Raw genomic sequence first — 12923 nt, forward strand, 5'->3', positions numbered from 1 at the left:
TGACATCATGAATGAGAAGGTTTTTAATCAGATACTGGAGGTCTATAAGTCAAAACTAGACAAACTATGTGATATCTCAGAGTATCTCAATACAGATCAGCTGAATGCCCTGACTAAAGATATCACAGATGCACTAATAGCTTTTCTGAAAAGTTTCATCAAGAAGAGCATCAGACAAGACACAGATCAGTCATGATGGAATGAGAACTGCTAGAAAGCAGTGACAACACTACATCATGCACAGCATCTAGACTCTAGTTTTTTACAAGAAGCAAAAAGCAATGTAGTCAGAATCATCAGAAAAGCCAAGAGAGAATACTGGTGAGACAAGATAGCAGAAGCCTCAGTGGGGAAAGATATCTTTAAGATGATCAAATGGGTTCATTCAACTGGCTCCTTTCATTCCCCACCTTTTGTAGATGAAGAGACTAGGCTAATGTGAACAACCTCTAGAGAGAAAAGAGACCTTCTGTAACAGATGCTCTTACAGAAGGCTGCAAGCAGAGAGGATATCTCAGTTAGCTGGTCCAATCCACCATCTGTCAAATTATCATTTCCTGTTGTCTCAGCATATAAGATACAAAGTTCTCTGCTGAACACGGGTAATACCACTTCAGAAACTGATGGAGTGCCAACAGAGATGCTACAAAAGACATGACCACATATTAAGATATCAGTGGGAAGGCTGTTCAGAGTCTGTCTTAGAGTTGACTGGCATTCAATCTTCTTTCAAGATGTCACACTGATTGTGCTGTCTAAGGTCAACAGAGATTCAACACTCTCATGATTCTACAGACTTATAGCTCTTCTCTCAATGTTGAGGAAGGGACTGAAATGCCTGGTAGTCTGTAGACTGGTCTGAACAGCTATACAAGAGAAGATTGTCCACTCTCAGCATTTTGAAGCCCTCTCTGGGCAGACTGCCTCAGACCTAGTGGCAGTGATGATTCATGATATAGAGAAAGCCTGAGCTTATGGAAAAGTAGTCTCTCTTCTTACTCTGAACATCAAAAATGCTTTTGATGCTGTACTCAGAGGAAGAATGCTGCAGAGATTGCAAGAATAAGACTGGCCATCAAATTTAATTAGATGGGTGAAAAGCTTCATGACAGAATGCACAGACAGAATCAGATTGAATGGACTTCTGGAAGAGCTTTTTGATATCTCAGCAGAGCTTCCACAAGACTTGCCAGTTTCATCTATTCTATTCATGCTGTTTATTCAGCCTCTGTTCTTTCTAGAAACTATACAAAGAAGATGTGTATACTCAGACTATGCAGATGATTTAGAACTGCTTAGTGCTGAAACCACTCTTGAAGAAAATGTTGTTACTCTTCAGAAGAATTTCAAGTTGCTAAATGATTGAGTCAGCAAAGAAGAGCTAACATTTGATTTTGTCAAAACTGAGATAGCACACTTCACACAGTGCAGAATTCATTCAAACCTCTCAATTGACTTTGAAACAACATCTGACACTCACTCTATTACAGCAAATGCAGTGAAAAGCTTCATAAGATATCTAGAAATCTGACTAGATAGAAAACTGAGCTTCAAGAAACATGTAAAGATCATGACAGCTAAGGCATGACAGATGTCTAATGACATACAGACACTAAGCAACATAGCAAGAGGCATCTCAGTACAACTGCTTAGACAATTCATTCAGATCTGTGTGCTCTCTGTGCTCTGCTATGAAGCAAAGGCCTGGTGGCCTGAAGCCACATGAATGAAGAAGGGAAAGAAAATCTTCAATCAAATGAATTGCCTAGTCAGAAAGCTAGATCTAGCCCTTAGAGATGCTTTGTGAGAGGCACTGCTAGTCTACAAGACCACATCCATTTCAGCTCTACACCATGAGCTAGAAATCATGTCAATGAAAGAGATACTAGACAACTGGCATGCTGTATTTGCAGTAAGAATCAAAAAGCTTGACAAGAAACATCTGCTAGTAAGACACTCTAATAAAGTAGCTATCATCAAGCTCTATACCACATGTCTATCTAGAGCATTCAGTCATGCTGGTGGGATAGAAGCATATGATTCTTTATTCACACTCTCTTAAATGAGATTTTCCAGAAAAGAAGATCTGCAGATTGAGTATGAGGCAGACTGCACAAAGAAACAGACAGCACAAGACTTTAAGAGCTGACTACAACAACACAATCCTCTGAATCTGATGGTCTTTATCAATGATTCACAGATAGAGCGCCCTCAGTGTGTGACTGGTGCAGAATGAGCTATATGCTGAGATAGTAAACATCATCTAATCTTCACAGAAAATCTGTCAATGAATAAAGCAGAGGTCTTTGACACAGAGGCAATGACAGCCCTGCAGGGTCTAAAAGAAGTCATCATCTTGTCTCAGATGAAGTTTGTCAGCAATGTCTACATTTGTCTAGACAATTTGAAGATAGCATGAGCTCTTGAATCTGTGTCAAACACCTCTAGCCAGCAGGTCTTCATGCAGTTTCTGAAAGTCATAAAGACCTGGCAGAGCAGAGATAGGCTCTCATTGATCACCCAGAGCAGAGTGGTCATTAGATGAGTTTCAGATCACACAGATGTGGCTTGTAATAAAAAGACAGATCTTGAAGTCAAAGCAGCTGCAGCACAGACAGCAAGTGCAAGCATGATATCTCAATCTGACAGCATAGACACTCTAGCTTATATAAAGCAGCATACTATGGAACAAATCACATGAGTTTTTGAGAACTACTGAGTCAAAAATCAGCTCAAACACTATATAAAGCTGGAGATCTCACTAAAGAGAGTCTCAACAGAGGTAAAACTTTCACACTTCATATTAGAAAAGCTCTATGCTGTCTGATCAGATCATGGAGACTTTGCAGCCTATCACAGTCACCTTAAGCATGAAGATGCAAAGTGCTACTGCTGGTGTGAACATAGCAAAACCTCAGAACATTTTTACTATTGCACTTTTGCAAGAAAAGCAGCAAAGTGATGCTGATCTATCTACAATTTTTATGAGACACTGACAATCTTGTGTGAGGCTCTAGAATTCAATAACTGACTAAGAGAAACAGTCTTCTATCAGAATATCTGTTCAATGCACTGTCACACATCTTCATATCAGATCTCACAGATTATTCTCTTCTCTGTCTTGCTCTCATCTTTCTCATCATCTTCTTCTTCTTTCTCTTTTTTTTTCTCTTTCTTTTCTTTCTTGTCTTTCTTTCTATCTGTCTTCTCTACCTCTCTTCCACAAATCTAAAACCTCTCAAAACCTCTGCTCTATGGCAACTGACTCATGAGCTCTGCTGGTGCAGCAATACACAACTCTTTTACCTCATTTGTAAGATAGCTACTAGATAGATAGTCATCTACAGATGCAGCTCTACCTGCTCTATAGTTCAATGCGGACTCTACTAGATCACATGCTCATAAGACATGTGGACTAACCAGGTGTTAAATAAAAACACACACATACACACACACACTCTCTTTCATTTCATCAAATCTAGTATTTCATTATATAGCAGTTAGCAACACAGAGAGTTTTTCATCTTATGCAGCTCACATTCACTCTCTAACAACAGACATGTATGAAATTCAACATGTTTTGAAGCTGTCAATCTGCATGCCTTTCAGTTCATTCTCTTCATCATAAAACTCATTCACCAACATAGAATTCATCAAAAAACCTATTAAACTCAGTGATAATACTTCATATAAAATTAAATCTTATAAATCAGCTAATTAATTGATTTTCTAGATTATATAAAAATATTTAAGAAATAAAAATAAGCAATTAAAAATATCAATACAGAGATTTATTTTTAAAGTTACTAAAATTTCATTAATACAGTCTCTTTCAAGAGATTTAATTTTCAATCTTCTCATCAATATTAATATTGATAGTTTCTATACTCTATTATTTTACTTTTCTTTAAAAAAGCTTTTAAAATATCAATAATTTTACTAATCTCTATATAAAATTGAAAAAAATAATAAAAATATTGATAATAAAGCTATAAAGCTCTCTAAGATAGAAGTTAATATAAAATCAACTTTATTATTATCTGAAAATCAAGAATCTTCAACTATAATCTCTATTATCTCAGAATTTTTTCATTAATAAATTAATTTCACAGAGTTATAATATATTTAATCTAAAAGAATAAAAGTATATATAAGCTTTTTTTCAATCTAGATACTAATTATACTGCTGTGCAACTTACATCTTATGTGAATGCATCATATCAAAATGATAAAAACACTGAAATAATAAGAATTTTAAATCACATTCTCATTATTGTACTCTATATCAACAATCAGTAGCTAATCTATAATAAAAAGATTATGATGCCAAGACTTTTTAGACTAGCTTCTTGCTCTCACACTGCTTATCACACTGCTTACTAAAGTGCTTACCTCCTCACATCGCTTATCAAAGCACCTTAGGATCAGCACCTCTCAAAAATCAGTTCTTTAGAATCAGCACTTTCTGAAGGATAGGATCAGCACTTCATGGGGAATCAGACCATTACATTACTAAATTCCCTCTTTCATGAAAGACTAGAGATAAAATCTATTACTACTCATTCATGTATATAAACACTCTGAATCCCCAAAGTTCTTGAAGGGATTCAGTGATTAGCTACTATTCAATTCTATACATACATTTTCATCCATTGCTATCCTCTTCCTTCTTAACGCTCACCGCGCCTATATACCTACCCTCTTATGATCCTAGTTATAGAGCTTCTCACGCTTTCTTTTGACAGTCAGTTCATTCACTCTAAGTGTCCTCACAAAGATTATCTACATCATTTTCAGTATGTGTGTTATCTCTAAATTGATTTAATTTCTTTTCTGTCAGTGATGCGAGTTAGTCATTGTTAATCCTCATAAGATCAACTTCAAGTCTCTGTCACTTCTTATTCTGCTCTTTTTCAGCTTTATTATTCTTACACTGCTTGATTTTTCTATTGATATCTTTATTAGTGAGAACTCTCTCTATTTGAATTTGATGATAGATTGTTTTAGCTCTACAACATTTACTGACATTGAGAAAGTTCTCTGATTCAATGATCTGTTGCTTATTAAGTTTCATATTGATTAGACTTGCTTTGAATATCTTGTTCAAACAACATGTCAAGATGAGTGATTTCAAATCAAAAGTATTTCTAACACTTTGTATAGTATTTTCTGCAATATTAATATAATATTTTAGCTTTTGAATTGTCTTTGATAAGGATAGCTGAGAGATCTTGTAGAAACTGTTGTTTTTTATACTTAATAAAACTATGACATGCAGCATAGTTGACTACTTTTGAATGATAATACTTATATTGCTAAAATGATAGACTATTTAGAGATTGTAGCAAATGAGTGACATATGATGAAAATTCATATTGAATTATTTTATAAAGATTTACATATTGTATGAACTTCTCAGTGATATGAGATTCAAGATTATTCATTAAAAGTAAATAATAATTTTCCTTCTGTCTCTTTTCTGTAGCAGTATTGAAATGTTTAAGTTTTTTAAATTTAATCTCATCATTTATAAATTCCGTATTTAATATAGCAATTCTATAATTACTAGATAAATCTATCTGTGTATATCAATTCTTCAAGTATGTTTTGAAGGCTAAGATTATCAATAGTGAAATGATATAATTAATTATAAATTTATATTCAATGACTATAATCAAACTTCTTGAAAAGAATGAAGAAATGATGAAATTAGCTTCTTTAAAAGTAGTTATAACTCATTTTTCATATTTCTATTCTTTTTGAAATTCAATCTCATTGAAGTTGTATATATTACAGATGTGTAATTGATACTACTCAAATAGAATTTAGAGATATTCAAATCATATATTAATATATTCAATATTTTCAACTGTTAATTTTTTTAAATTTATTAACTTCTGTTTCTCTCTATTATACTTAGATAGATATTCAATGAATTTATAAGTTCACATCTTGATAATATTTAAAGAAGAGGTAGTTGAATCTATGTGCTGACATCTGAGTATTGAATTTGTGAAATCTTCAATGTGTTCAGCTGTAAAAGAACAATTCTTTTTATCAAACAGCTTGACTTATCATTTAATTATATTCTTTTGACTCTTATTTAATCTCTTGTTAACTGGAATCTCTGCAGTATTCAGATTTCTGACATTGATATGTGTTAGAGAGCAAATGCGAGCTGCATAAGAAGGAAACTCTCTGCGTTGCTAACTGCTCTATAATGAAATACTAAGCTTAATGGGATGAAAGAGGTGCTGGGGCCTGCCTGGGTTATAACCACCTGCATGGTCATTTGATCACATGAGAATATTTGGCCTAATCAGGCGCCGAGCTTAATCTGATGTCAAGTCTAACTGGACACCAGGCCTCAGTCGGGCTCAGTCGGGCGCTGAGCCTAACATCACCCCCCAGTCTAGGGACAGGCATGTCCTCATGCTGGTAGGTCGTCATCAACCTCATCCTTCAGGTAGCTGTCTGTCTCCCATGCCTTCAGCCACTCATCTAGTCACCTTGAAGGTCTGGCTTTTGTAGAGTTAGCTTCATGGAAGTTGCATATGATGTGTGGTGATTCTTTGAAGTTATGAGCTGGGTATCAAGATGAGTCCTCATCAAATCTCTTCCAGTGGACTTGATATTGCAGTTTGTCTCAATTTATTTGACTGACTAATATATGCTCTACTTCCCATTCATTTTCTTCATCTATCTCAATTAAATCTGGTGGTTTGACAGTCTACTTTGGTAGAGAGTCTCTTGAATCTTTGTGCAGCTTGTCTGAGGAGAAGATTGAATGAATTTTCATAATTGTGAGGAGGTCCAGTCTATACATGTTGCTCACTTTCTCTAGAATTCTGAAGAAGTCTGTGTTCTGTGCTGTCAGCTTACAGCTTGATCAGTTAATTTTGTATGATTTCAATGTCAAGTAGACAAAATCTTTCACTGTGAAGTCAGGTTTTTGATGATGTCTGTCAGTCTGTCTCTTCATCTGTTTCTGTGCTGTCTTCATGCTTTTGTCTGTTCACTCTCAGATCTCTTTCATCTTTTTAATGAAGTTTTGAGCAGCTCTTTAATTTGTTCTCTTCTCTGCTCTTAGTTCTTTTGACAAAGACCTTCAGTCAAATAATGTTTATGACTCATATTTATTTACAGTTAGAAAGAGAGAGATCTCAGTGAAGATGTTTGAGATGACTGCAGAAGCATAATCTATAATGAGTAATCACTCATCTCAGTCATTTTGATAGTAATTAACATATGGGTGAAGGTGTGTGACAATATACTGATTTGTTGTCTCTGTCTGTCCATCTGTCTGTGCATGATGTGCTGTTGAGAGTTTCAACTTTATGTCTAGAATTTCTGTGAACTCATTTCAGAAGTTTGATATGAACTGAGAGCTGTGGTCAGAGACAATCAAGTCTGGTGCCTCATTATAGAAATAGTAGAATTGAATGAATAATCAAGTCAGCTCACAAACTGTAACTTCATGAATGATAGAAATTGAAATTTTCTTCTTGCTTAACCAGCAGACTATAACTAGAATGGCATCACAGTCACTTTTGCTCTTTGACATATTCATGAAGTTCATTGCAATATGCTGCCATGTCTGTTCTGGTATTGATAATGGCTTTAGCAGGTTAGAGACTTTGTTTCTTGAGATCTTACTAACTCAGCATGTATGACAGTTCTGAACATAGCATAAGACATCTACCTGCCAGATGGTCCATCAATAGTGAGGATGAATCAGATTCAGAGTCTTCTGTCCTTCTGAATGTGCTGTTGAGGTCTGATCATGAATTTTCTTTAGCAGAGCAGCTATAAGAGTTTCTTTCTGAACAGACACTATCAATCTTCCATGATAAAGCAACATATTATCCTTCATTGTATAGAGACCATTCTCCTCTCCTACTTGCTGCTGCAGAGGCTCAATTGAGATGACTGTCTTGTTTAAAGACACTATGTGTTCAGCAATGTTCTCTTTCTCTGAGGAGTGGATGCTAGCAATATTCATAGAGATAGTGATCTGAAGGTCAAGAGTCTCTGATTCTAGAAGAATCTGCATACAGCTGTTATGTTGCTTCTTAATCTGCTCAGACCTGCTCAGTGCATCTGCTAGCAGATTGGCCTTATCTAATTGATACTTGATCTCAAAATAGAAATAGGAAAGAAATTCTGCCCAGCAGGTCTGACATGCATTCAGCTTCTTGATTGTCATGAAGTATTCCAGTGCACAATGATCAGTGAGAATCTTGAATTGTTTTTTCTGTTGTAGTCTCTCAAGCTCAGCTCATCACTTCTTCAATGCTTAGATGACTGCAAGCATTTTCTTGTCATAGATCTCATAGTTGAGCTCTGCATCATTCATTCACTTGAAGTAGAAGATCACATAGTGTCAAAGATTATCATTTAATCTTTGACTCAGTATCTCAACCATCACTTCATCTGAGACATCAATCTCAATGTGGGTTTCACATTCAGAGTCAAAGTAATGTAGAGTTGGAGCCTTCACCAGCTGCTTCTTCAGTTTCTCAAAGACTGATTGACATTCTGATGTCCACATGAATGGAACTGTCTTCTTTGTCAACTGGTATAGTGGTTTTGCAATTCAGCTATAGTTTCTTATAAATCATCAATAGAAGTTGTCAAATTATAAAAATGATTGAACATTTTTTACTGTGATTGAAATCTGTCACTTTGTGATGACAGCAGTCTTCTCAGAGTCTGTCTCAATCTCCTCTGTGATAATGATAAACCTCAGATATCTTGTTCTCTGAACAGCAAACTTGCATTTCTGGATGCTAGTTTGCAAGTCTGCTGTCTTTAATCAGTTCAGTATCAGATTCACTTGCTACTTGTGTTCTTCAAGAGTTCTGCTATAGATTAGAAGGTCATCCATGAATGCTGTCATGAACTTGTCCAGATAGTCAAAGAAGATACTGTTGACAAACTGTTGAAAGCAGGCAGGGGCATTTGTAAGACTGAAGGGAACCACTCAGTATTTATAGATCCTGTAGCAGGTTCTAAAAATGATCAGATCCTTCAACTTAGAGTTCATTCAGATGTGATGAAACCTCTGCTGAATGTCCAGCTTTGTAAAATATTTTGTTCTGTTGAGTCAGTCCATCAGCTTATCTATTAGAGGCAAGGAATACTGATCTTGTTTGATCATAGCATTCAGCTTGTGAAAGTCAATGTAGAATTGTAGCTTCTTCCTACTATGAGCAATCAGAATTGAGAAAGTGTAGAGGGCTGAACTTGAAATGACAAAGCCCTTTGCTAGATTGATTTCAAGATAGATCTTCACTGCTTCTAGTTTCTCCAGATTTATCTTATATAGAGACACATGTTCAATGTTTCAAATGAGATCAGTGTCAGACTGAAGCTCTATCTTAAAATCAACATTCTTTCATAGAGGAGGTAATTCATCTGATGCTTTCTTTGAGAAACAGTTCTCTCAGCCTCTCAATCATTCTGGTAAGTTGCTGATCAGCTTCTCATCAGACTTCTCCTCAGCTCCTATAAACTCTGCTTCTTCTTGAGCTGTTTATCAATTTCATACAGACTGATTATAAAGACTGTCAAGTTCTTGTTCTTCATATAATCATGAAAAGAAGCAGCTTCAATGAAGTTCATATCCATCATCTATGATGCTGTCTCCTCCCAGGTCAGTCTCTGCCTTGTCTTAGATGTTATGACTGAGCTGGTCCCTTTCAATCTACAGAGCTGAGTCTGATGCTTCTGTCTGATCTTCTTGTTCAGTTTGATCTCTCTTCATTTCACATCTGTCTGATGCTCAGATTTAAGGTCTGGATGCTTCAGTATTGATCAGAGCACTATCTTCAGCATCAGCTCTGCTATCTGTTCAGAGATAGACTGTTCACTCAGCCAAATCAGATGTTGGTTTTTAATATCAAGCCATATATTCTGTGCTGCCAACCACTTTTGTCCCAGAATGACAGAGTACTGGCCTAGATCTGTCACCAGCAAAGGAACATTTCAGAATCTTCAGCCATTCACTCAGAGGTTTAGAGTCAATGTGCAGTCTATCATCTCATCAGAGGCATCATTGTATTCCTTCATGCAGTATTTGAATGAGAGTTTCTGAAACTTTCTATTGAAAAATCTCACCAATTCTATAGCATATCAGATATCAATAAAATTCACACTATTTGCTTCAGTATCAGTGAGAGAATTTGTAGAAGTAGCAATTCCATTGTGAGCTAACTTAATTGAGATATTAAAGCTCTTTCTCTCAATCAAGTCCTTCATCTCAAATCTCTCACAGATTATTGAACTATTTGAGGTGAAGTCTTCTTTCAGACTTATTTTTTTCTCAAATCTGCTGAAGACTCAGAAGTGTCATTCTCTGTGAGCTCAGTGATCATCTGTTGAGACTTCTGCTTTGCAGAGCAGTTTCTAGCAATGTGGTCTTTCTTCTTGCAGTAGTAGCACTGAATATCTGAATGAGCACTCAAGGCTTTCTTTATGATAGAGGATTTTGTGACTGAGATGCTGTGGGAAGTTTGACTGTCAGAGGCCTGCAGAGTGTTTTGCTTGAAGATATTAGACTCATTTCCCTGCAAGCTCTATGACTTCTGAGTGGCATTGATTGTCTGAAGAATGTGAGCTGCCTGAGCACAGATCTTCTGAAACTCAGCATATGTATTGATGATTGCATTGACTACTGTCACTGTTCTCTGAAGGTCAAAGAACAGCTTGTCATTGAAGTCTATCTTGTAGTCCTCTTTGGCAATCTTGACCTCACCTGCCAGGTGTAAGAATTTTGTGATAAATTCATGATAATTGTCCCCATTGTGCATAATCAGCTTGTGATAATCACTCTTGACATTTTGCAGCTTGTTAGCATTCTTATATATTGACTTGAGGTGCTCAAATATCTCTTCTGCAGTCTGATATTGCTCAGGATGATTCTCTTTCATACAGAGTGCAATGTGATGTGCTGCATCCCCATCAGTTCAGTTTTCAATGTATGCAATTCTCATGCATTCAGTAGAGTAGTGGTCAGCATTTTCCTAGAGCTTGTTCTTCATTCAGAAGAAGCCAGTGTTCAAATTTTGACTTCTTGCTGTCAGTGAGATGTTTTGAGTCATCAATCTTGACAGATCTCTGAATAGTCTCAGAGGGGGTGACATCTCAACTTGCTACTTGATTGCTGACTGTTATGCAGATCAGAATGTGACTAAGTTCATCATGTTCAGCAATTAGCTCATCAATCTGACTTTGCTTGACAGTGGTCTGGTCAGTGATGTTGTTCTGTTCCATTCTCAGATGTGTGATTGCATCTCTCAATGTTTTTTCATCATCAAAGATGCTGTCAAAGATTGCTGCTAACTCTTTGTAAACATGATCTTTGTCTGAGTGAATTGTCTGTCTGAATTCTTCAAATGAGATCTGTGATTGATCAGTTGATCTAGTTAGAACATATCATCAGTCTCTCTTGATCTTTTCAGAGAGCTGAAAGTCTGAGGTGGCCATTCTGGTCTGAGTCTCTCTAATGACTAGAGGAGATGAGATGAGTTGCTGTTGTATGTTGTGCTGTCAGATTTTTGCTGAGCAGGTTCTACTCAATTCTGAGTAGAAGAGATAGAATGAAGCTTAGTATTATGTTAGAGAGCAAATGCAAGCTGCATAAAAAAAAAACTCTCTGTGTTGCTAACTGCTATATAATGAAATACTAAGCTTGATGGGATGAAAGAGGTGCTGAAGCCTGCCCAGATTATAACCACCTGCATGATCATTTGATCACGTGAGAATATTTGGCCTAATCAGGCGCTGAGCTTAATCTGACATCGAGTCTAACCGGGCATCGGGCCTCAGTCAGGCTCAGTCAGGCGCTGAGTCTAACAGTCTCAACAGATGATCACTGAGCTCACAGAGAATGACACTTCTGAGTCTTCAGCAAATTTGAAAAAAGAGTGAGTCTGAGAGAAGACTTCATTTCAGATAGTTCAATAGTCTGTGAGAGATTTGAGATGAAGGACTTGATTGAGAGAAAGAGCTTTAATGTCTCAATTAAGTTAGCTCACAATGAAATTGCTACTTCTACAAATTCTCTTGCTGATACTGAAGCAAATGATGTGAATTTTATTGATATCTGATACACTATAGAATTGACAAGATTCTTCAATAGAAAGTTTTAGAAACTCTCATTCAAATACTGCATGAAGAAATATAATGATGTCTATGATGAGGTGATAGACTGCACATTGACTCTAAATCTCTGAATAGATGGCTGGAGATTCCAGAATGTTCCCCTGCTGGTGACAGACCTAGGTCAGTACTCTGTCATCCTGGGACAAAAGTGATTGACAGCACAGAATATATGACTTAATGTTAAAAATCAACATTTGATTTGATTGAGTAAACAGTCTATCTCTGAACAGATGACAGAGCTGATGCTGAAGATAATACTCTGATCAATACTAAAGTGTTCAGACTCTAAGTCTGAGCATCAGACAGATGAGAAATGAAGAGAGATCAAACTGAACAAGAATATCAGACAGAAGCATCAGACTCAGCTCTGCAGATTGAAAGAGATCAGCTCAGTCATGACATCTAAGACAAGACAGAGACCAACCTGGGAGGAGACAGCATTATAGATGATGAATATGAACTTCATTGAGACTGCTTCTTTTCACAGTTATATGAAGAACAAGAACCTAACAGTCTTCATAATCAGTCTGTATAAAATTCATAAACAGCTTGAGAAGAAGTGAAGTTTAGTGAGAGCTGAGAAGGATTCTGATGAGAAGTTGATCAGCAACTTATCAGAATGATTAAAAGATCAAAAGAACTGTTTTTCAAAGAAAGCATTAGATGAATTACCTCCTCTATGAAAGAATGTTGATTTTAAGATAAAGCTTCAGTTTGACACTGACCTCATTCAGAACATTGAACATGTGTCTTTATAT

Source organism: Paracoccidioides brasiliensis (assembly GCF_000150735.1).
Source record: "Paracoccidioides brasiliensis Pb18 unplaced genomic scaffold supercont2.26, whole genome shotgun sequence".
Taxonomy (NCBI): Eukaryota; Fungi; Ascomycota; class Eurotiomycetes; order Onygenales; family Ajellomycetaceae; genus Paracoccidioides; species Paracoccidioides brasiliensis.